The sequence below is a fragment of the Rhipicephalus microplus genome, chromosome X, assembly GCF_043290135.1.
Source record: "Rhipicephalus microplus isolate Deutch F79 chromosome X, USDA_Rmic, whole genome shotgun sequence".
NCBI classification, from domain to species: Eukaryota; Metazoa; Arthropoda; class Arachnida; order Ixodida; family Ixodidae; genus Rhipicephalus; species Rhipicephalus microplus.
In genome coordinates, this window is record NC_134710.1 from 272,172,587 (window position 1) to 272,184,949 (window position 12,363).

The window sequence follows — 12,363 nt, forward strand, 5'->3', positions numbered from 1 at the left end:
TATATTTGTCCTTTGTAAAAAAAAGACATTTGTTTAAAAGGAGACCAAAAAAAAATGTGACGAAAGGTGGTGAGGCATGGCTAGAGAAACGTGCTCACAGTGGAGAAAGTGGTGAATAAGTATAATAATAACATCTCGTGTTTTACGTGCCAAAACCACCATATGATGATGAGAGACGCCGTAGTGAAGGGCTCCAGAAATTTCGACCCTCTGATGTTCTTTAATGTGCGCTGACTATTTCGTGTCCACTAAAATGGGACCGCCGCGGCCATAAAGCTTTGGACAGCAGATAGTAAAAGAAAATAAAGTTTCATGAACATGCCTTGCTCATTGAAGGCAATGGGGAAAAGGTAATTTTGATAAATTCAAAGATTTCGAGCATTTGAGGTATTGCTGGAATAAACAGTGGTGTGTATCTCGCCTGTTAGAGGTCACTTATACCAGATTGCGCTGTGCTGTTCCACAACTAAATTATTACCTTAACAAAGCTCGACTCAGGGCATCACCGCTAAGCATTTGGTGCAACGAAATTGAAACAATCGAACATTTCTTTTTATTCTGTCATCGTTATTCTTATCAAAGGAAAAGATTTTTTAGTAGCCCCATTACAAAAGCTTGGAATACAAGTAAATCTACCAGTAATTTTATCACTTGGCGGAACTTCATTTAGTTACTGCCACAGGGATATATGCTCCACTGTGTTTGATTACATCAACGCAACTAAAAGATTACCGTGCTAGTGAGCCCTAACCTTCTCAGATCTTTAGTTTATAATTCGTAGCTATGTCTGTCAAAAACAAGAGATGGTCTGACCGCTTGCTAAGCAAACATTTCTGTTTTTTGGTAGTATGATTTTTAAACTACTTTTTTATATTGGCTTCATTTTCATTTTCGTTTCACTTAAATATCCTGCTTGTTTTCAGCTGCAGGTACCACATCAGTGTACCGATGCTCACGAGTCGTGGAAAAACAGAGAGTTCCCACAGAGTCGGTCATTGTAACATTTGCAGGCGTACACAGACCAACAGAGATTAAGGCATGGCCTTTGATTTATAGAGTTGAGGCTCTCGCTCTCCGCCCGCTTCAATGCATCCAGTGCTGGCGATATGGTCATACCGTTAAGGGGTGCAGATCGTCTCCTCGATGCCGCATATGCGGAACCCGAAAACGCGTTCCTCGCAAAATGAACGATGCTGTCTTTGCCAAGGTGCTCACCCTGCTGATCATTCAAACTGCCCGGCTAGAGATCAAGAGCTCCAAATTTTAGAGATAATAGAAAGGAAGCGATGCTCACGCCGTGAAGCTCGAGCCACAGTATTAGATATATCGTGCTGGTACGCGGCAGCTGCTGCTCGACATTCTAAAGCTATGGAAACCTCTATAGGAGAAGTTGTGGCAAATGCTGTCGAAAAGGCCATGTCGAAAGCACTGACCGCCCTGTTTTCTACCCTGTCAGAAACAATCGGGCAAGCTTTGACAACTCAGATGAGTCAAATCTTACATAGTGCAGTAAACCCTACTATCGATACAGGTATTGCGCTTACCCACGAAGGCATAGATGAAACCACGCCAGAAACTGCGTCTGGTGCAGAAACTGCGTTGGAGTACACTGATACTCTTCCATCTCCTTGCGAACGGCACGATGAGAGTGGTTCCGAGGCCATTTCACAAACTGTTGAAAATGTGGATTTGGACAACAGAGCCGCAAAACGCCGGGCTTCCCCTTACTCACCGAAATCCACCATCCTCCATAAATTGAAGTAAAGAAAGTGCCAGGACAACAGTCCGCTGACGAAGGATAATTTCTTAAAGGACAACATCATTCAGAAGGCAGTTGAGGCCGCTGGTGTACCTTCAATATAGGGTCATTGAAAGTGCTTTAGTGGAATTGTCGCTCGATTCTCGCTGCAGATATACTGCTCTTTTACATATTTGTACTGAATTTTCTCCTGAAATGATTATATTACAAGAAACATGGTTATCTACGGAAAAAGTTTTAATATTAGACGCTATCACTGCTTTCGTTTAGATCGCCATACATGTAGAGGGGGTTAACGATTTTCATCTCTACGAGATTTGCCCATAAAGCGAAGATAGCATATCAGTTTACATCGACAGAGTGTGAAATTTTAGCAATAGATATATCTATTGCTGGTTGTACATCATTTTCAATTATCAATGCTTATTTCCCCGCAGGTGTTGTGAATACTAGTTTATTACATTCTGCAGTAGCCGCGTGTAAAAAGAATATAATCATTGCAGGAGATTTCAATTCACGCCACATAATATGGGGTTATAGATCCGATGCCAGTGGAAAACGGTTATTAGAATGGGCCAGTCTGAATGGCATTCAGTGTGCGAATTCCAGATCCCCCACTTGTATATCTGGCCTATCACGTTGTGCAATAGACCTGACTTTTTCTAACTCAGGTTGTATCATTTCGTCCTGGTCCACCATCACAGCAGCCACAAATAGTGATCACCTTCCAATATTTTTTGAAATAATATGCCCACTCACTTCGACAAATAATTATGTACGAAATTACGTTATAATTACACCAAATTTAAAGATACATTACGATTAGGCTTAAATGAACAGGCAGGTCAAAGCGAGCAGGCAAAGGCCCTTAATTTATGTCAGCTATTAGGTGCCACTATGAATAAATCTAAATTCAGTAAACAGTCAACTAGCAGTACTACCCATTCACCATGATGGAACACCGACTGTGATCGCGATTATAGGCGACGAAAGGCAGCTTGGAAGAAACTAATCTACAACCAGTGTCCATGCAACTGGAAAGACTATAAATATGTTGCTGCTATATTCAGACAAATGGTTGAGAGAGCAAAAGAAGAGTACAACTCTAGACATTACAGTTATATGTCGGAGACAAAAAATAAGAAAGCCCTTTTTAGATTCTTACGACACAGAAAGATTGTTCCGACACCAATAAATCTAGAATCGATTTGTTTATCACCTGCAGAATTGTCGCAGTCGTTGGAAACGATCGGGAAAGGCTTAGAAGATCGCTTTACATCGGTACTACCCCACCCTATGCCGGACTCAGAAAAAGCTAATGAATACAATGCAACAACTCTAGAAGAAATATCAGAGGTAGTACAATCACTAGCAGCTTCATCTCCAGCTAACGTGGTTGCTTGGGCGAGTTGGTACGACATGATTCACATAAAAAACAGCGCCAAAAAACGAGAGACAAGAAAAAGAAGGAGACAGACAGTGGCACTAGTGCCACTGTCTGTCTCCTTCTTTTTCTTGTCTCTCGTTTTTTGGCGCTGTTTTTTAAGTGATTCATCTCCAGGTCGTGATAACATAACAGCGATGATAAAAATTATGTTTAATTTGTTTCCCAGCGATCTCGTTAACTCCATAAATATTTCTATAGAAAATGTCTGGGTGCCTCCTGACTGGAAAGTTGCTAAAGCTGACAATTCTGCCAGCCCATGCTACGGCAGCGTCGCCTTGAGAACCGGTTTTTGTCCACGTGCGTCGCTTCAGGCACCCTCTCTCACCATGGATCGCGTGAAGCGGCGCACGTGCAAAAAAACCGGTTCTCATGGCGGCGCTAGCGTTCTGTGGCTCCGCGCCACTCTGCCTTGCCACCCCTACCCTTGCTTCTGGACTGCTGCTTCTGTTGATGACGACCGTTCCACTACTCACTTAATCTTTCCTCTTCTTTCCACTTTTCTCCCTTTTCCCTTTCGCACAGGCACAGCGCCGTGCTCCCGACCGGGTTGCAGAAATTAGGTGCCTTTTCTCATCTTCTAACCCCTACCACCACCACTCTGCCTTCTCGGGTGCTGTTCAGGGACCAATTGCTTGTACGTGTTCGTGCCCGCTTAACGAAAGTTTTACTGGAAATGTTTTTGCTGGCCACGCGACAGTGCGGCAATGCTGAGTCATCGGCGACAACGACACTGCTTTGCACCTAGGTGTGAAACAGGATACCATTGGAAGAAAAGGTGAGCATGCAGCCGTCACTTTTCGCTGCACCCAAAGACGAAGCACGGAGGAAGGTTTGGGAAGATAATTTACATCGGAAGGATTGGACCTTGAACGAAAGCTGCTCTGTATGTGAGCTACACTTCAAGCCTTCATGTGCTCTTGGAAACTACGTGCACGTACGTTAAACGGCGAAAAGTTCGCGTACCACGTAGGAGACCAGAGCTAACGCTGGACGCCATGCCGATGCTACTGCCCAACGCTCCAAGCTACTTATCGAAGTAAGCGCTGCATCCAAGTCCTCCGAGAAAGCAGAACTCGGCGGTCGAATCTACCATTTCTAAGAAAACTGCAGCACCCTGTGTTGACGGTGAGGCCACTGATTCAGGTTCATCAATGGACCTTCCTGCTGACTACGAACCCGAAGGGCTGAACACTACTGCAGGGACTGCAGCTTAACCTGGAACGCTTACTCAAGCTTTGTTTACCTTCAATTTATATGAGCTTGATCGCACCGCATCTCGTGTCAAAGAGAGCGGTAATTTACGTGCTGTCACGACTTATCAACCAGTCTTGAGAGGCTAAACAGAAAAAAAAAACCTGCACGCGAAAATCAGTCAAGGTGCCACCGTGATGGAAGTGATCGTGAACTGATAATTCCACAGAATGGTGACGAATTTGGTCGGCACGTGTTACTGATCACTGCAGTATGCGCGCTCGTAAATAAAGGGTTTCTTCTTACAGTCTGACAGTGGTCCCAATTGTTTCCTTTTGACTGAACAATACAATATCGCGGCCGCAGCAGCAGTATCGTTTAAGGACCCAAGATTGTCAAAATTATTCCCAAGTCTTCAGCTACAGCGTGTCTCTCATTCAAATGGCAGTTGTGTCACCTTCGTCACATAATTACAATTGCATGATGCAACTATCGACAAGAACGGTGCCACGCGCGTAACGAAGGAAGTAGAAGCTGTCGCAGTGTGCAGACTATGACTCGATATAGCAGTAATATAACAAGAAACTTTCGGTTTTATAGATACTCCTTCAATACCCGAATCTTCCTTTTTTTTTTATTCGTTCACCAACCGAGCATTAAAAACTGCAGGCAGTTTCCTCACGAATGACTGCTTCACCGTCGTTTGTTAATACTTGTATTCGGACCGTGCGTTGCAGCTTTTACATTTCGTTTTGTTTTAATGCAGTACGAACACACCCATTCACAAAGCTTTTCGCGGACGTGTCAGCAATTAAACAAGAATATTATGCGCGACGTATGAAAACGCAGGTCACGGGATTGAATCCCGGTCGCGGTGGCTGCATTTTCGGTGGAGGTGCAAATACTGAGATGCTTGTACCTAGATTTAGGTGCAGGTTAAATCAGCCCAGGTGGTCGAGTTTCCGGAGCACTCCTCTACGGCGTCTCTCGTAATCATATGGTGATTTTGGGACGTTAAACCCCTGCTATTACTAATATAAAAGCACAGACGTGCATAAAGGCAATGCGTGAGGTGACAGCCCTTGCTAAGGTGGCGTCATCTCGCGGCTGTCGATATCAACTGCGGCAGCCACGGCTCCTCCCTGAACACACTACCCACTGGTAGAGTGTACTAGAAGTGGTGAGACGTGTGTTGAGCCAACGTTTCTAGACTAGGTTGTGTTGAGCGGCGTGAACGCGTCTCGTCACCTGATCCCTTCCGCGTTGCCTGTAGCGGCGGCGCTGCTGTCGAATAGTACTGAAAGAGCCGCGTGCAGGAATTGCTATGCGCATCGGCTCCTCCTTCGCACATTCTTGATGCAGATTTCTTCGTACCTGCCCATCATTAATGTCTAGCAGATGGTGCCATAGCCCTTGAAGTATGACATGCCAATCTACTGAATTTGAGCTCCATAATAGCCCTTGTGAGAGATCGAAAATATTTCAGAGAGGGCGTGTCTTATACTGATTTCTTCTGTCTTAACTCTTCCTTCTTTGGTTCGGCGTCTACAATACTCAGAATAACAGAGCTGATTTGTTGGAAGTTAGCTGTGCCCAGAAAGCTGCGAGATTTAAAAAAAAGTACCGTTTCAAATTCACGTATAACCAGGAGGTCGTAAGTAGAGAGGGGATAGGAAGGGAATCCGAGCCCTCTATACCACGAAATATTTTCGTAATTTAACTCTTTAGGGTATACTAAAATATTAACACGCATTCACAGCGACCACCGATTGACAAAGTGAGTCGTTCTTCTGCAACCCCCCCCCCCCCCATCAAAAAAAAATAATTCTGGGTGCTAGTCATGCGTCGAACGTTTACAGTTGGCGAAGCTGAATATAGTGGGTCTCTGTACAAATGCGCACTGCAAATTTCACCTTTTCGCGGGTATGCTGTCTTTAACCTAGTCGGACGAAAAATGCACCGCCTAGAAATAGTAGCTGGGCTAAGGGGCAATGCACGGATATTGGTAATGGGGTGGTGACGTGTGACTTAAGTACGCGTGTACTTGTGAATATATATATATATATATATATATATATATATATATATATATATATATATATATATATATATATATATATATATATATATATATATATATATATATATATATATATATATATACATATATATATATATATATATATATATACCCTTAATAATAATAGATATACACTTCTAATACAAAACGTCACATTGTCATAAGTTTGCTGGCTTCCAATGGCGTTACGCCGATAGATTAATTGAAAAGGAGCACAATAAGCTGTCGATACAAAATGGGAGCTGAATACAATGAATTTATGCAGATTAACAGACGGACTATATATACATTTCACACTTTTTAATATGTCTGTGTGTTGTTTTTATTATGTTCAATATGCAATAAGCCTTTCAGAATGCAATAATTATTATCTTCCGCAAAACTGGCATGATAAATCTGAGTCATCAACAATCGGGTTTCCCGTGAAACAATCAAGTGCATGTTTTTCTCACCTATTTGTAGTTCACCGGTGGCCACTTATGTAGTAACACAGCTCAAAGTGCTGCTTGAATGGAAAGCTAGGCAAATCCGTGCAAATTCTGATTTACTTTTTTTTTGTGTGTGGGTCGGCAGGCTCTTGAAACAGTGAATGTATCGACGCAATTTCGCCCTGCCTGCGTATTCACTCATGCACCATGACGCTTAGCAGGTGCGTCCACGGATAAAGGCTCAGAAACACGTTAAACGCGCTAAAAACGGGCAATTACACGCTTTCGCAGGCTTCGGAGCACGCGCTTCTAATGCAGACGCTACTGAGATTTTCAGTACCATGGGGCAACAGCGTCGCCGCTACTGTCACCCGCCGGAGAATCACCAGAGATGCGGCGCGGCCGCCTCGTTCACTCCACTGCCCCCTTTTGGTACACTGTACCACTTGTTGAAGCTGATCGTTTTTCTAGTGACGTCACATATGTGACGTTTAACTTTGGCTCACGTGACCCCGAGCTGTTGAGGTACAAATAGACTTCTCCACGGAAAATCAGCTTACACTTTCATCTTCATTTCCTGCTGGCTTTCATTAGCTATATGTTTGTATGTTACGACCGCTGGCAGGACATTATAGAATGCGCTCAATAAAGTTGTACTCGCAGAAAGCTAATAAAGTGACGTAACTGTAAAAACAAAGACCCATTTATCTATAACAGTCTCAAAAGGTCTTTTGTATGAGTAAAATTGAATATACAGTTGCAAAATTTGCAATTTGTTTCTGGGAGCTTGACAAACTTAAAGGGCACAAATAAAATATGTGATGGTGACCGGCCTATTTAACGTGCTACAAAATAAAAACAATTTAAGTGTTTAAGGTACAACAGATCATCTGAAAAAAAAAAATGGAACTTTTTTTTTTTTTAGAAAAGCTAAGCTACAACAGCGGGCTAATCTGACCCCATTCAGTACACCTACGACTAGCGAATGAAGGAAAACAATTAGGGGTGTTAAAAACGTTTACACTGCAGGGATTGCTGTTGTCTGTTTTTTTTTTTTCATTTGAAGGAAATGCCACATATGTCCGTGACTATATGTGCGGCGTCGTCTGCTGCACTGAAGCTTCACACCTACTTGTCTGCACTATGTTGACACGTCCAGAAAGAATGAAGCAAAAAAGTCATTAACCAGCATAGCACCAGTAAAACCAGTGGCAAGCTACACTATCTCCTGAACTGGTTTAGGCAGTACAGGCTAATTGAATGAACTTTGTTTGCTATGGTATCTTCTGCTTTTAGAAAACTGTATCCATATGGCGCATTTTTTGCTTGGATCATTACATGGTAACACAATACTTTTTGGACTTGTTTAACTAAGGGTAAGGGTAATTACTTGACAAATAACAAAGAAAAGCCGTCCGGTTCATTTTTAACAAGGTCTCACGAGTCGACTCTCCTTCTGAAATAATGAAGGCCAATTACATTTCCTTTCTTAGCACACATCGAAAACACATAAGAATTGACCTTCTTTCTCTTCTTCTGAACCACAAACTTGCGATTGACCCATCGCCGTACCTGAGATTATTATCAACCAGACCCACAAGGCATCATCACGCCAAATCTCTAACACCCTATTTCTGCAGGACAGACGCTTATAAGTTCTCATATTTTTCACGCACGGTCTCAGATTGGAACGGAACAACTCGGGCATCCTCAATGAATCTATTTCTCCTTTGCTCTAAATAGCATTGTCCTGAAAATTCAGGTTTTCGATCTTTTATTACAGCGTTTTTCTTTTCGTTTTCTTTTTTCATCTTGTATGTGCTGTACTTATTGTATACTTATGTATTCATTACTTTCTTGGCTTAAACGGTGAAAATAATTGTTTATTGTTTTGTATTTATTATGTATTCATTTTTACTTTAATCGCACGACATATGAAGTATAAATTTTATGTGTTTTTTTTTTCTCTTTTGTCTGGTACATGCGTTATTATGAAATAATTTGCTATGTCGCTCATTGTGTTCACTATGAGTGTATGAAACACTCACCTTAAACAATCTTTATGCCACTTATTGTTTCGACTATGTCCTCTTGTAACTGCCCACCTGCTTGGACCTAAAGGTCTGCAGTATGTAATAAATAAAAAAAAAACTATAGGATTGAAAAATCAGACCAGTGAGAAGTGAAGTTATACAACATTCAATAAATATTTTTACTTTACATATAAATTTACAGTATAGGGTAGTTGATACCGCTCAGCAGGGTCGCTCCTCCTTTCAAGAAAACTGAATATGCAGAATTACCGGCTGAATTGAGTCAAGGCATGTAGTATAGTTGTGTATACAAACTTCATATTTTCAACAAGACAAGTATTTACACTGTAAGTGTGCTACAATGCATGACAACTTTAACTTCTGCCCCCTTCAGCATCGCTGTCTGGGTCAGTACATAAAGTTCTCAAACAACCTTCCCGCTAAAAGGATTTCAAATGCCACCATATATTGGCATTAAGCAAAAGTTTATGGGCTCGTGCTTGGGTGCTGAAGTCACCACTAACAAGACAGTCTTTGCTGCTGGGCCATGGTCGCAACGGGCAAAAGTGCAGCACGAAAGATGGTTTGGAAGGCACATTACTGTAAGCTCAGTCAAGAGCTGGGCAGCAACTGCGAGTTACTTGCTCATCACCATTATTTCAATCAAATAACCTTTGTTGAGTATGCAGTTGTAGGTCTCATTAATTTAGACATGTTTTCTGGCCCTGGCCAGTGATTGTTCTATGGCATGAATCTCGCATTAATTAAGTCATATGTTTGGTCATATTTATCATGCACCAGTGTCACATAATAATTTTGGCATAAACCAGTTTGATAAAACCACTACAAGAGCACCATGATTTCATGATGTATATCATGACATACATGAAATTCATGACGTAATTTTTATGTTGTCAGCTTTTCTTTACATTTGCCATATCCCCATATTATGTCACACTAATTATGATATATCATAAGCACCCTGGAAAGTTAATGAAACCCCTGTGAGAGCACCAAACTAGGCAGGTAGACACAAGGACCCCACGATATAGATATGTTCAAAGTGCCTTAAGTTAACCAAGAAAACCTTCATATTTATTAAGGGGGGACAAGGGTCTTAAAATAGCACAAAATTGTAAAAAGTGCTGTCTTTCAAAAATTGCAATTTGAGGTATTTCAAATCAAAAGTACATTTTGGAAAAAAAAGTTATATTATGGCAAAATACCTTTTCTTTTTGTTGAAAGCTTAATATATGAAATTATCAATGTTTTTAAAACTGCAAATATAACTTCCTTGGTACTGTTATTTTTGCGAAGTGAATGTGCCTTACGGAAGTTTTGAGAGAGTTTCTGTGAAGATATCTAAACAAACTTGGTACCATTCTTTTCAGCAGCACTTGAACTACAGGCTAAAGCTTTTCCTTTTCTCTTAACCTTAATAGAATTGTAATTACTTGACAAATAACCGCTAATTACTGGAAGCTCATTTTTGCCTTTCAAGTTTAAAAATTGTTTCTGACCAAAGAAAGAACCATCTTGACATCTAGTTTGCTTTAGCCTGTGGGATGAACCTTTTAAAGGAAATGTGTAGTTTTGCAAACTAACTTTTTTTATTGCAACTTATCATAACGGCCTGAAGAAATTACCTATATATAATGAGGAAATTTGTCATTACTTTTTTTCTTAATGAGATATCTGAAATCTGCTTGCAGATTTTAAATATCCATTCAATGGTACACATGCACGGTAATTTTCATGACAGTAGAATAATAAATAAAAAAGTTTTTTTTAAGATCCTCGTCCCCCCTTAATGTGAACTGAGCTCTGGCTGCATTTTCATTATTTGAGTGCCAGCCCGCCAAAGTTGCATTTACAGAAGCAAATAAATTATTTATTTTTTTGTGTGTATTCCATTTAGTTTTGAAGTGTCATTTACAGGCACCTATTATCAATACAGAGTGCAGGGACACATTTTTGCTACGGGCAGGGTGGAAATGGACTTGCGTGTTTTGGAGAAGCTCAGGGAGCAGGAATAATGCTGTTTTGGAGCACCAAAAGGGGTGTTTTGGAGCGATGCGAGTTAGTTTTGGAGCAGCTTTCTAGGGTCAAACATCATCATCTATCAAAATTATTTCTGGTAAAAAGAAAATTCCAATGGTTTAACTAAGCATTAAGTACTAATGAGCTTAACAGATTTATCACCCGCTAATGTGTGTGAACCAGCACATGAGAGAGAGGGAGATACAAAACATGCTCATTTAATACTCAGCCTGAATCTAAAAGAATATATTTTGGGTGATAAAAACATGAAACTATTTCTTTACGAGAATGCACCTACTGCAAGGAGTCTCTAGCCCCTGCGATGTTGCAACTTATGTTGCCCCTAATGTGTGAAACAGGGTATAGATGATCGTGGCACACTTTGTTTGGCCGAAGTTTGTTATCCCCATGCTAATTAAACACACTACTCTGCTCATCTATGCTCGATCTGGAGCCAAGTGGGGATAAGTAATTCACACAGTAAATCCGGGTGCATGGTAGACTGACGCGGCAGCGACGGTATGGTCAGCATAGGTGCCGAGCTGAATGCAACTAACAAGGAAATGATCCAAGTCCACGCAGCTGAGCCACGTTTCAATTAGCGGTCAGTTGTCATTTAGCATTAGATCGCCATAGAGAAGCACACATATGTATCCCGAAAAGCAGATAGTGTCCGTTCTGTCGCTATTTAAGTCACTGCATATTTAGTCACTGCAGCTTACCAATGGAATGCTAATTAGGCTTGTCTTATTATTGCTAGTACCATCCTTGAGCTTACATGTAATGATTATTACTTTTATAAAAGTGATCCACTCATGCACTTGAGTATGTTACTGTGAGGCATTAAATACCAGGCATTTTGATATCCCTATATTGATAGTTTGTTAAGTTGTATGAGTACCAAAGTGTCATAAGACTCATAACAATATTTAATTTGTCAGTAAAATGTTTGTGTGCGTACTGCTACCCTAATTGAGCCAGTAACTTCTCACATTTATGAACCTGCTAAGGTAATCTATTTGTCAGTACAATATGCCCCATGAGCACCTGTGTCTTTTATCTGACGACACAACCTGCAGAACATCTTCTCTGCAATGTTTCATTGCTCTTTTTATGCGGAATGCTGGGAAGTAGACTTCAGCCATGATGGTGGCATGGAAGTCATGTCTAAGTGAGAGACAAAAAGAGAGAAAAAAAAGGGACACGAAAAATTAGACGAAGTGGCTCCATGGGCCAGTTCACCATTTTTTTTTTTCCACTCTCAATGCCTCAAAGCCTCAACCTCTTAACGCCTCCCCTCTTATAGCCTTAAGGAATGCAATGATGTGAATTTCTTGGTGGCTTTTTTTTTAAAAGACTGTGGCAAACTTCTATTGAGCGCATCG